Source organism: Micromys minutus (assembly GCF_963924665.1).
Source record: "Micromys minutus genome assembly, chromosome: 15".
NCBI classification, from domain to species: Eukaryota; Metazoa; Chordata; class Mammalia; order Rodentia; family Muridae; genus Micromys; species Micromys minutus.
Window position 1 is genome coordinate 7,597,149 of NC_137984.1, and position 11,256 is coordinate 7,608,404.

Genomic DNA, 11,256 nt, shown 5'->3' on the forward strand with positions numbered 1-11,256 from the left:
TTGGTGTTAAAGATTTCATAGGTAGGTAATCATTTCATGACATTCACCCCATGATGACTTTTACTGGAAGTGACCAGGCAGGTACAAAGTGGCAACTGGATGATTACATCACTTTTAGAGCCTATTCAGTTTTTCTGGTCTTCTTAATCCTAGAAATTAAGCATAGGGTCACAACAGTTGGCCCCCAGCTGTTAAAATGACCTAAAAGTGTTTCCTGACATTTCATCTTAAGCTGCTGACTTTCATCTGGTGCATTTCTGATTGCTAAACCTTTAAGCTACTGCCCCTTTAACAGTTTGGTCTTTTTAAAAATAATCATAAGACTTGGAGATTCGTTGCACTAGGAATTTGGCTGAATTCCAGGGCTATAAATGAAGGTCACAATTCTCCCTCCCATTTCAGGGGCTCGTGGTCTATGGAAGAGGAAGGATAAACAGGTCGTTTGTGAGTCAGTGAAGCTGTGGAGAACTGTGCCAGGCAAGGCGGGAAGGCTTGAGTTCACCACTGAAGACATCTCAAGGCTGACCCTGGTGAGGAAATTTGTTTCACTTCATCTAAATCTTTAAGGACAACGAGTAGCCAAGTAAGTTGTGTGGCCCCTGTGTTTGTTACTTTTTATTGTCACTGTAGTTGTCAGATACCAGACAGGAAACAACCTGGGGGAGAAGAGACCAATTTTGTCTCAAGGGATGAGGAGATATGGTGGGTGAGGGACGGCAGAGGCACTATGCCTGTGCGTGTGTCTGGCTGTATGGGGGAAGCTTGAGGTTGCTTGCTAACATTTCAGCACACCAGGAAGAGAGGGGAGGAAGTGGGTGGAAGGAGGGAGAGAGAGTGGAAGGGAGGAAGGGAAAGAAAGACAGCTTGCTCTCTCAAAGTTCCCACTGTCTCACACATCAGCAATGTTAGCTGGAGACTAAGAGTTGGAACACATGAACTTCTGTTTTGTTACCTGAACACCACCAAGTTGTGGCTTAGCTAAGAGAATGTGATTCACGTCAACACATAAGAGGCTTACAGATGGAATTCTTCCTTTTCCTTTACAATCATGGAGTTCCTCAGTCTCTTGAAAGCTTAAGCAAACAAGCTCCTTGTCATTTTAGTGGCTGTACCTGGAACGCAACATGCAGGTATGAGACTGAGTCAGTAAGTGCTGGACTTCTCTGAGAGGCTCGTACTGAGGAGGGATGGCGTAGTGGACAGCATCTACAGCCAAGGGAAGGTGAACTGGCCTCAAGCAGGCAACTGATAATGCTCAGTGCTGAGGGTGCTCATGAGATGTGGGCAGGGTATAAAAATAAGATGAAAGATTAGAAGGGACTGGAAAAACAAAACAAAAACTGTTGCTCTTCCGCACGATTCTAACTAGATGAAGAACCTGGACTTTGGATGCCGTTGGACTCCCACCCTGAAAATGCCAGCTAGTGTTAGTTTCTCAGCCTGGCAGTACATAGCTTTCTAGCTTCCTGCACGCTGTGGTACTCAATGACATATTTGTTCTCATCCCCCACCCCCTTGACACTCATGAAGCACTGAGCCCCATCCTCCTGAACATGAGGACAGAATGGGGAGGGCTTCGCGTCATTTCCATTCCCAGGATCATAAGCCAGATAATCTAATTTAATTTATATTTTTAAGCTCTCTAGGAAATACTGATATCCTCCTAAGATTGAGAACGGCTGTTAGATATTGTACACAGCAAAGATGAATGGCAACGACTCTTCAGCTTAAATTAAAATGTTGTCACTTGGGCAAATAGATGTAAGGAGGGAGGAATGTGAGAAGAAAGAGCATAGAGTTTTGTCCCTAAATGCAGAAGAATTGGAGAGGGTGTAGAAACTGGAGGAGGCAGAGATTCAAAAAGAGGCAGACACGAGTCACAGATGGAAAAAGAAGAAAAGAAAAAGAAATGTGGTATTATTGGGGCCTTTGGCTGTGATGTTACAATCAGAGAGAGAATCCAAGAAATGCTCTGGGCAGATACATTTTTGCTTATATTTAAAACATACGTTCTGCCTAGAATGCAGATGATATAAACAACACACCTCAGAGAATTTATTAATGGCATCAATTACAAAAACTAGACAAATGTAGGCTTTGAACACAAGATAATTCAATGCCCTGGGATTAGAATGCCTGGGGAATAGTTTTGTCTTGATGTGAATTAAGCTGTTACCCCAGAAGATCAATAAAGCAGGGATCCCAAACACTTCAGAATGCTCTCTTACTTGGAAGTAAGTAGAGTGGATACCCATGGAATTAGCTCAGATAAGGCCACAATGAAGTGAGGTAGGATTTAATCCAAACTGACTAGAGTCCTTATGAGGAGAGAGAGATACTGATAGACAGATGGCCATATGATGCCAGAGGCAGAGATGGGAGTCAAACGTCAACAAGGCAAGTGCCCAGTCAGTATTCTATCGCTCTAAAGACACACCACGACCACTGCACCTCCTAGAAAGGAAAGCGTTTACCAGGAGCTTGCTTAAAGTTGCAGAGGTTTAGTCCATTATCATCACGGCAGCTTACAGACAGACATGGTGCTGGAGAAACAGGCAGAGTACATCTGGATTTATAGGCAGCAGGAAGAAAACACTGGGCCCGCCTTTGGTTCCTGAAACCTTAAAGCCCACCCACACTGACACACTTCTCCAACAAGGCTACACCTATGCAAGGGCACACTTCCTAGTCCCTCTCAAGTAGGGCTACTCCCATCACCAAGCATCCAAATACAAGAACCTGTGGAGACCATTCTCATTCAAACCAGCACAGGAAAGAATGTCAGGAAACATTAGTGTCACCAAAGGCCAGGAGAAGAAAGGAAATATACCCTCCCATACTTGGGTTTCATCCAACATTATAGTTTCAGACTTGTAGCCTCAGAAGAACCAGACAACAGATTTCTACAACTTTGATGCATTTTGTTTATTGTAGCACTTGATGTTCATTACTATCATGAGAGCTCTAGGAAGAAGTCTTAGAATAGACAGATGGTATTGAGTCTTGGTCAGAAGGCACAGTCAGTGCACAGGAGGAGTTCATCAGATTATGAACTAGAAAAGTAACATATGTGCATGCACACACACTCTCTCACACACACAGGTACACACACTCATATACACATGCACACATACACACACACAGGTACACACATGCATACACACACTCATACACATTCACACACACACTCACACACACATATGCACACACACACTCACATGCACACACATGCACACACTCACACACATGCACACACACACAAACACATGCAAACACACACACACGCACCCCACCAGTTCTTTCCTCATCTGTCAGTCATTTCCCTTGGCTGACTCAGAAGACTTCTGTACATTTCTGTAAGGGATATTTCTGACTTGTGATCTAGAAAAACAGAAGAAATGGGATCTTGAACAGCTCGTAGAACTATCCTGCTAAAGTCTCTAGATCCCATTGGGTCATCTGTGTACTGTGTAAAAACAATCAGCACCCAGGGCTGCTGCGATATCTTATCTTATTCTCCAAGTGAGAGAGTAAAGAAATGGCAGTTGGAGGTATCAGGTAGTGAAAGGCGTGGCCTGCTGGGGTGTGAAGTATGCACAGAATCAAACTGACTGTGCAGGGAGGGGCTGACATCTAAGGTTCTCCCACTGTGTGGAAAGAGGGTGTGGTGGTTTGTTGAGAATGGGAACATAGGTTCCTATGTTTGAATGCTTGGTCCTGACTTGGCCTACACCAGGCCCAGTCTCTCTGTCTCTCAATCTCTGTGTCTCTGTCTCTCTAGTTCTCTGTCTCTCTAGCTCTGTCTCTCTCTATGTCTCTCTCTGTGTCTCTGTGTCTCTATCTTTGTCTCTCTCTGTCTCTCTCTGTGTGTCTCTATCTCTGTCTCTCTTCCTTTGTCTGTCTCTGTGTCTCTGTCTCTATCTCTGTCTCCTTTCTTTCTGCCATTGCCGCCGCCTGTGTCAGGATGATAATAAACTAACCCTCTGAAACTGTACGCAAGTCCCCAGTTAAACACTTTCTTGGTCATGATGTCTTGCCGAAGCAACAGAAGAGTAACCAAGACAGAGGAAGAAAATTCACCATTTGATAATAGAAAAATGTAAGTCAATGAACGTGTTAATCATACATCCAGCCACTTATGCACTGGGCAGTAGGGATTGGAATGAAAAAGTGGTGGATCATAAATGGCCTTTGAGACCCCCAAACAAAACAAAACAGACAACAGCAACAAAACCATCACCACCAACAGAAACAAAAGGCAAAACAGAACAAAATCACCTGCCCAGAGGCACTAATAATTCAAGAACTGTGACTCCGTATCTCAGCAAGATAATATTGGACGTTTCCAGATCTGAAGAGCAGGGTCTGGCCCACCACAGTGTCCACAGGGGAACGAGCACAGCAGCATGGAAGGACAGCGGAGCACTGCACAGGGAAGTTGAGGCACTGGAGCTTCAGCCCATCGGACTCCTGCCTGCTCTCCACCCCAGAGCTGGAAGAACCCTCCTCAACCCTGTCTGTGCACAAGGACACGTGCATTGACCTTAGTAACCGAAATTTACACACATAAACATATAAATGCCCATCAACATAAACTGTATAAATGAACTGGATAAACAAGCGTTCTGCATTTATGTGAACTATTATAAGCACCAGGAAAGACTAGTTATGCTTTCAGATATTCCTATGGTTAAATCTGGAAAACACAAGGGATCCCAAATCACTACCTTTGAATATGTTGGCTGTAGTTACTTTCCATAAAGTAAAATACACAAGCCAGCGTGGGCTGCCTGGATAGCTGTCAATGGAGTACAAGGCAAAATTATAAACCTGTCTGAAGCGTCGGGAGAGTTCCTATTTTTTTAACTCAGTTGCAGGCTTCCCAAGTGTGAACTTTGGAAGTACCATTGTGTTGCGGTGCTCAAAAGCTGGACCGGTCTAGAAGGGTGTGCACACCAACAGTATACACCCAGGAAGGAGAAGTGGGAATCTCAGGAATAGTATGGGAGAAGGAGCACCCCAACGGGAGCACACCATGGGCTTGGATCATTTCTGTGGAGTTTTAGTTTTAAAAATTCTGAGACGGCGTGGGTAAAAATGCAATGTTTTAATAGAGCTGGGTGGGGCCACCCTGCTGCGAAGTTCTTCCTGGGAAATGTATAATATCCGCAGCCTTATAAGGTTCCAGCGACAAAGCAGGATTCTGTGGAAATCACTCTGAGTAGCCAACCGATGAGTTAACTGTGCTCACTTAGAAAGAGCTGGAGGAGACAGGAGGGGGAAGCTCTGGGGGAGGGCAAGGAGGAGAAACTGCAGTTGGGATGTGATATACGAGACAAGAAGAAAAACTTTTTTTTTAAAGAGATTTTAAAAACTAACTGTAAGAGCACAGGCAAAGGGCTACTTTTAGGAGTATGGAGGACCCCAGGGAGCTGGACTGGGAAGTCTTCGCCTGGCCTAAAAGGCAGCTTCCTCGGGGCTGCATGGATGTGTTTCCAGCCTACATAGTCCAGCGTCTCCTGAGGCAAAGAAGCCATATGCAGTTAGGGTGAACCTCCTGTGAGGGAGTACCATGAGTTCACTGGCCAGCCCCTGCAGACCACTGCAAGCACACCCCGCTCATCTCATGAGGATGGTAGGTGTTTTTCCTGTCAGTGGATCTCAACTTTTCTAATGTTGCGATCCTCTAACCGAGTTCCTCATGCTGCGATGACGGCCGAGCGCAGCGGGACCTTTAGTGCGGCCCCATCACCGCACTTTGCTACCGTTCGGAACCATGATGTAAATACTTTTGGAGATGGTGTTGGCGAAGGGGTCTCGACCCACAGGTTGAGAACCACCGAGTTAGCCGCTCACGTTGTACAAGTACGTGGAATTTGTTCTGTATTCTGCTCTTTTCGGGACTGTTCTTACACAATTCATAGTTGAGCAACGTGTCCAGTGTAGAGAGGATTATCTAGGCAGATGATGGCTGTTATAAGATACGCCATGCGTCAGTCAGCCTACAAGGCTGTGCCTGTCCTCTGAGAATCACTGTTTTCAGATCCCAAGAGCTGGGAAAGAAAACAGTGTGAAGAAGTTCAGACCTAAGTTACTAGCTCTAACGTTTAGAGATTCAAACGTGTGATATCCAAAATGAACACCAGAGGACGCCAGATCCTAAGAATGTTAAAGTAAGCCTGTCAACAAGCCCTTTCAATGGACATCCCAATGAGACTAAGCCAGCATTTCTTGATTATGTATTCCATTCTAAGCCTTTTTCCCTTGCCAATTTTCTTATATAGGCTCATTTCCCCTCACAATACCCTTAAAAAGAGATGTTATTATCTATTTTGTAGCAGCATATGTCGGATGATAAAAATGTTTTTGTTGTTTTGCTTCAATTTGTGGTTAACATTTCATCTAACCCTATTCCACGCGTTGTCCTAGGGTCTGATATGGATTAGTTCAGCTATAATTTGCAATAACCACATGATTCATGTCATATCATACCCTTTGTTCTCAGTATCTTCATTGAAACCCAGCGAGATGCTTGAATTTCCTCCGAGCACTCATCAGGCATAATTAGTATAAACAAGTCTAACAGAAGCCAAGGCTTCAGAGTCACTCAGTTGAATAAACTATGGCAGATGTGCAATAAAAATCATTCTCCTACCCTGCTTTTTCTCATCGGACCCAAGAACATGTCAGGAACACTCACGATGTGCGCCATTTCCCAGTCTGGTGTTGTTAGGGTTTCGGTGGTAACATACAATCAAGCAGCGTGGCTACAAACGCTTGACAGTTATTACATTTCTTTACTTTGTGGCTCACCTGTTTACATCCCTGTGTACACTATGGAAACAAGGGGATGAGTCAGTAGGACTAATTCACCACTACAGAGGACACTCGCACTAATTCAAACTACAGAGGGGCTCATTTCAGAACGTGCTAGAGAGACTGGAATCAATAAAGGAAGATACACTACAAGGAAAATGCCTTTGTGGGATGCTCAGCCACTCTCGTATTAGATCAAGAAAGCATCCTTTAGAAGAAGGAGGAAGGAAGAAGAGGAAGAAGGAGAGAGAAGGGGAGGAAGAGAGAGAGAGAGAGAGAGAGAGAGAGAGAGAGAGAGAGAGAGAGAGAAAGGGGGGGAGAAAAGAGGGTGGGAGAATAAAGGGATATTCTAGACCACTGGTAATAATTGTGGCTTTAATTTCTTGATTTTTCACAAAAATGTATGTGTGTTCACGCAAAGAAACATACATTTAGAAATGTGAGGGACTGGAAATGCCATGAACAAAATTTAAAGTTATGGAAATTCTTCTAGTCGTCCTTCCTTAGAATTTATCATATATTTGTCCACTTAGCAAGTTTGCGGTACAAGGCTTTGAGCGTGTTAAACAGTGCGATGCCATAACCCTGGCCTTCAGAGTGTTTATTTTGCCAGTAAGTGACTTGGGAAAGGTAAGCAGCAGGCGTGCTCTCCAGTGAGAAAGATAAACAAATCCCGAATTTCCCTTCCTATACTGCTCTTTCTGCTCTGGGCTCCTGGGATGAGCTTCCCTTCCAGAGCAGGATCTCCAGTTTTCTTTGGCAGGGCAGAGAGCAGCCTGCACTGCCTGAAGCTCACTAGGGCTGCTCATGCAAGATCCCACGGGTTTCAGAAAGTTATAAGCATTATGCTGGGTTCAGTAGCTCAAACCTAAGCCATAAAAATGACTTATGAATTCTAAAAGCACCCTTGTTAGTGTGGGTTTGTTTTTCAAGATTTATTTTATGGATATGTGTATGTGGACCACCTGTGGGAGATGGGGGAGGCCTCTGCATCCCCTGGAGCTGTGAGTTGAGTTGAGTTGCCCTAGGAGACCAAATTCAGAGCAGCAAACACTGTTAAGGTCTGAGCCATCTCCTCATCCCTAGCACAGTTTTAATTTACATTCTTTTAAAAAAAAAAAGATTTATTTTATGTATGTGAGTAGACTGTCTTCAGACACACCAGAAAAGGGCATCAGATTTCGTTACAGACGGTTGTGACCACCATGTGGTTGCCGGAATTTGATCTGGGGACCTCTGGAAGAACAGTCAGTGTTCTTAACGGCTGAGCCATCTCTCCAGCCTCCTAGCACAGTTTTTAGTGGAGAACACGGACGGGGAGCTACTTTTGCACTGCGCTGTCTTTCCTGGGTGTCTGGTGATTCCTGACACTCTCAGCATCGTTTTGACCTTCCATGTGTGGCTGCTGAGAGTTCAAGGTAGACCGTCTGACCTTCCCTGTGTCGTCCTTCTTCTCATTGGCAAGGAAAGGACCAATTATCAACACCACTCTTGCCATCTACTCCTGCTCTTGCCCAGTGTCCCTGCTGGAGTGGCGATCTGTTTCCAAGAATGCCACCACGAAGGACTACTACGTGGCTTGAACAATGGAAAGAAAGCTTATCCGTTTCTCGGGTCTGTAGAGTCTGAGATCACTGGTAGAGGGCTGGCGTGAGCTCAGGTCTCTCTGTGAGTTGTGTTCACCTCCAACCCCATCCCCATCCCCATCCCCATCCCCATCCCCATCCCCATCCCCCGTTTTCATTTCATGTTTCTTCTCCGAGCACCTCATTGCTCTCTTGGGAGGACAGCAGGTCAATCTGAGTTAACATCTTCCCTAATGATGTCATCAGAAGAACTTAACTGTCTCCTTAAAGCAATGGCTCTCAACCTTTCATATAATCCAGCCCTTTAATATGTGAATATATTTAATATATATTAATAATATATATAAATAATAATATATATATATTCCCTCTTGTGGTCACCCCAACCATAAGATTATTTGTTGCTACTTCATAGCTGTAACTTTGCTACTGTTATGAATCATAATGTAAATATCCGATATGTAGGATACCTGATATTGGACACTTGTGAAAGACTGTTCCAAGCCAAGGGGTAAAGAACAGACTGGCTGAGAAACACTGTCTTCATATATAAATGTGGTCACATTCTGGGACAGTAGCAGTTAGGATATAGGTTTGGAGATGGAAGTCACAAATCCATCCAGTGACCGGTCATTGTTATAATGTGAATATTTTATTGGTTAATGTTTTGTTTCCTTCCTAACTGACGTGTGGACTGGCCGAAGGAGGCAGTAACACTGCCTCATGCTCGAGATAGTTCACTTCACATCCGGGCTTCTGTGGAGAGTGTCACTTTTGGAGCTATAAAATGCAAGGCCAGATGGTGGTAGCATTTAATCCCAGCTCTTGGAAGATCTGTGAGTTCAAGGCCAGCCTGGTCTTCAGAGTAAATTCCAGCATAGCCAGGGCTACACAGAGAAACCAAGTCTCAAACAATAACAAAACAACAACAAACTACAAAGCAGCAAACACAAAGCAAAAGTTGCATAATTTTTCATTACTTTTATCATTCGTTGTACACAAATATATAAATGAATCATATATCATTCATATATATATAAGTGTATGTATGGATATGTGTTCATAGTACTGGTGGATAAGGAAACCAGGTCTCCACCGCTTCCCAAAGTTTCCTCCTCCACTAAACTGTCCTTTGCTTTAAAGAGTTTGTCTATTTCTATAGTGTAACATGTAATTTCAAGTTACCAACTTGATTTTGAGAGATGAACTAAATTGGTAAGATGATAGGCAAAGTACATGTAACATGCATGTGTGCACCTGTTAGAGGCAAATGTAATTTTATTTTTTTTTTTTTGCCTAAAGTGTTTGTGAAATTACCTTAGTTCTTGTTTTCATAGTTTGTGTCCCCCATCTTTCCTTGGCCCCTCTTTTCATTTTAACGCCACAAAAGCAGTGTGCCTACAGCCAATGTAACCTGGCAGGGACGTTCCTAGGATTTCCCCTCGAAAGTCTTTGCCTCTCCTGTGCTGCACGTCTTGTGTACATTGTAAAGTCCTTGGGTCTTTTATAAAGATGTAGAAGTGTAATGGGGCTTTCACACACCAAGAATCTTTGACTAATGAAGACGTGAATTGGTAAGTCAGCATCTTTTCTGTCTGAGGGATGGGCTACACTTTATGATTCTGTTAGGGGTCCTGTGGGATTGAGATAGTGCTACCCATGGAGGCAACCATCTTGACAGTTTGTCTTTGATGCATCTTTCCTCCTTCCCTGTGGCATATTTTAGGACTCAGTCCCATTGTTCACATTCCAAAATAATTATTTCCTCTGTGCAAGATCTGATCTTGGACACACCCTTCTGGGGAAACAGCTTCAGATTAGACTGGTTTAGTTACAAGAAGTGACACTGACTGGGGTCATGATTAAACTTTGTCCACACACATGTAAACGGCTTGCTTTTGGTTGAATTCCAGAGGAAGGCAAATTGGCTTAAATAGAAACTTCTAAGAAATCCAGTCTGTATGATAAAATCCAGACAAAGTCAATTAAAAGAACAACGCTGAGAGAAAATAGTATGTAAAAAATCAGTGATCTTGACCCTCCATTTAAGGCTTCTTTCTATATTTGCAAATTATCAATGACAGATTCAAACACAGCTACCAAGTAATGTGTTTCTTTTGCCCACGTTGTGAGTTTTCACTGTTACATGGTAGGGGTAACATGTATAAGAACACACACACACACACACACACACACACACACACACGATTCCCATGTCATAGCATGACTATGGAAACAATGGTCATCACAGAAGCAAAATATTGTGATTATGTTCATTTTTACACTAAAGATCCCAGAAGTTGTTTAAATTTTATTGCTACTACTACTAGTACTAGTACTATTATTAGTGTGTGATGTGTGTGTGTTATGGAAGTCAGAACATTTCAGCATACCCACAAGCTTTTCCTCCTGTGCCCCAGTTTCTGAATAACAAATTGGAGGCTTATTTGTTTATGAATAAATGCCTCAGACTTTCCTTTGGCTAACCTCAACAAACTCACAACTTATATAACACATCTAAATTATTGTATGTCTTCCACAAGGCTAGTTATTTTTCCTCAGTATCTTTCATCTGACTTCCTCAGAGTCATGGAGGAATCTTCCCACCTCAGACTATCTCCCAGAGTTCTGTACCGGAACTTCCACTCTCTACTTCCTGCCTGCTTTTTTTTTTTTTTTTTTTTTTTTTTTTTTTTTTTTTTTTGGACAGGTGATGCTTCTACACAGTGAACAATCGATTCTCTCTACATTTCAGAACAGAGTCCACTCTCTCCTGCAGAGGTTGAGCTCATGTCAATCGGCCTGTGCTGGGGCAGGTTTGGGCTGGCAGGCTCCTTTACTACTGAGCCACCTC